This window comes from Salvelinus fontinalis, unplaced genomic scaffold, assembly GCF_029448725.1.
Source record: "Salvelinus fontinalis isolate EN_2023a unplaced genomic scaffold, ASM2944872v1 scaffold_1411, whole genome shotgun sequence".
Classification (NCBI taxonomy): Eukaryota; Metazoa; Chordata; class Actinopteri; order Salmoniformes; family Salmonidae; genus Salvelinus; species Salvelinus fontinalis.
Window position 1 is genome coordinate 34,030 of NW_026601620.1, and position 2,408 is coordinate 36,437.

At 38.5% G+C, this 2,408-nt stretch overlaps 1 long non-coding RNA gene across 1 annotated transcript; it reads right to left on the minus strand.

Moving 5' to 3' along the window:
- Positions 1-233: 233 nt before the first annotated feature.
- On the minus strand, positions 234-1,224 carry LOC129849274 (uncharacterized). Its single transcript, XR_008758630.1, has 2 exons — positions 804-1,224; positions 234-631 (listed from the first exon to the last, which is right to left on the minus strand). It is a non-coding gene; the product is annotated as an uncharacterized LOC129849274 (long non-coding RNA).
- Positions 1,225-2,408: the final 1,184 nt, after the last annotated feature.

Consider the following 2,408-nt stretch of genomic DNA (forward strand, 5'->3'; position numbering starts at 1 on the left):
AGGTATGACTGAGACAGTATTTTTCAGTCATATCAAACGCCATTATTTAAATGATGCGGTGTCTGCATGTATTACAATTATACACTTCAACAGTGTTTACTGCTCCTGGGATATCAATGATTACACATTGTAACTATACAATAGACTAAACATGATTGATCTGTAATTCATATATACAGAGAGAAAAAAACCTATGCACATTTAACTCCATTAATCTGAGGACGGACACAGGATAGTATTTCAACCAGTGGAGAATGTGAAACGCTTTATTGAAAGAAGTGCATTTTAATTGTAATATTATAAATACAAGTTCAATCTTGGGCGGGCAGGTGGACTAGTAACCGGAAGGTTGCAAGATCGAATCCCCGAGCCGACAAGGTCTGTCCTTCTGTCCCTGAACAAGGCAGTTCTTAGGCCGTCATTCTTATCTGACTTGCCTAGTTAAAAAAAAAATGGTAGGCAAATCTGTACTTCAATGCACATATGGTGTGCATTAGAAGATGAGGTGGGTAGAGAGGAAAGAACAGCGGCAGATAGCATATGATTCATGAATGACAGTGCTACCCTAATATTCTCTCAGTTCATCACAATTGCGCTGTCGGGACTGGATTCCTCTCACATCAAAACATACCTGCAGACGAGAGAGCATGATTAAGCCTTGTTTTTTTAATGTCTAACACGGTCAGTCATCTTAAATCAGGAGGTGAAATGCAAAACTGACCTTGGATCATTAACTCTGGGGTTTCAATGTAAAGCATCTCTTTAATAATACTTCCTGTTGACTCAACCAAGTGACATCTCACCTATGATCAGGCTGTGCCCTCTGTCAGCCAGTTCAGATGCGGGAGAGGTTCAACAAAACAGCTGATATAACCTAGAGGATTTAGGGGGAGAGGGATGACGTGAGTGGCTACAGAGTACTTTAAGCTGAAAAACAGACCCATGAGGACAAACAATAGAAGATAATGCCAATAGGTGTCTGCGTCACATACAGTATCTCCTTTCAAAGTGTACCTGAAACATTTAAATATAGAGGGCTGTGTTTCTCACCACTTGGTTATTGCAAGGCTAACCCATGACTTAGCAGCAACAGATAGTCCAGTGAAAATGGCTGTAAATCTGAAAATTAGCAGCTGACATCGTAAGTTTTTTTTTAAATTCATGCATGTGAGACAGATTCCATGTACAACAAGACAGGCAGAGATGGAGAAAAATAACACAGAACAGTTTAATTACCTCTGGTTAGGGACACTTTGCCAGCAATAAAGCTTCCACGGCCTGGTCCTCACACAGTGAACATCTGGCAATATCTACATTTTCGACCCCCTTGGACAGCTCGCTCTCTGAAAGTAAAGAAAACAATAACTGAGATATGACCGTTCAATCTAAAGCAGCACATGTCATTGTTTGAGGATACGTCAATACAGCCCAGTGCTGCTTACCTGAGATGCCATCTTCGTAGGTGTCCGCTTTGACTTCCTTTTCTGTCGGGGAAAAAATTGCTGTCAGAACAATTATTTTGAAAAAAAGTAACAAATGCACCTCCATAGCATATAACAAATTGCCTGTAAATAACCACACCTTCATACAAGCGTGCTACTATTTTTTGAAATAACAAAAAAATATCAATTGTTGTTGGAAGATATGGATATGGTGAATTATTTGTCAACCATAAAACACCTAATGTGGTACACACAATGAATAATATAAAAATAACTGATTATCTTAAAATTGAAAAATTGTCACATATATGGTTCTTCGTCTGTAGGATTCATTTACTTACTGTACAGACAAGTATATTTTATACCTATATATTTTTTTTAACCAATTTTTTTAATGTATTCCATAGACAGAACAAAATATATTTAGATGCATTTTGAATTTCTAATTGTCAATATTTTATTTTCTGTGTCATGTGTTCATGCCCATTTATGTACATCTTGTTTATGTTACCCTTCCAATGAGCTTATCGTATAAATGAGCTTCCAATGAGCTTATCGTGGCTGGAATACAACTGTATTAAGCCCCTTACAACACCTCCCTGCAAAAACGAAATGTTGTCGCAGTTGCAGCCTTGTTTTGCACGCTGTGTACAAAATAATAACATGCAGTACTACAGGATATTTCTTAAAGTAGCTCTTTATTAGCTAGCTATAACTGGAGTGTTCACGTATCGCCAACCAGCATCAAACTGACCATGACCTAACCATTTGGGTGGTCTTAACCAATCATAGCACTGTATGATATGGCGGTAAAATGCATCCAATTATAATTCAGTATGTTTACACATATGAATATTACAGTATCCAAACTGATATGCCATTTTTAGTTGGCTGGATAACCTGCTGTCTACCCACAGACGTCCAGAGCGGAGTCTGTCGGTTCCATCTCCCAGCACCAGCGCTCCG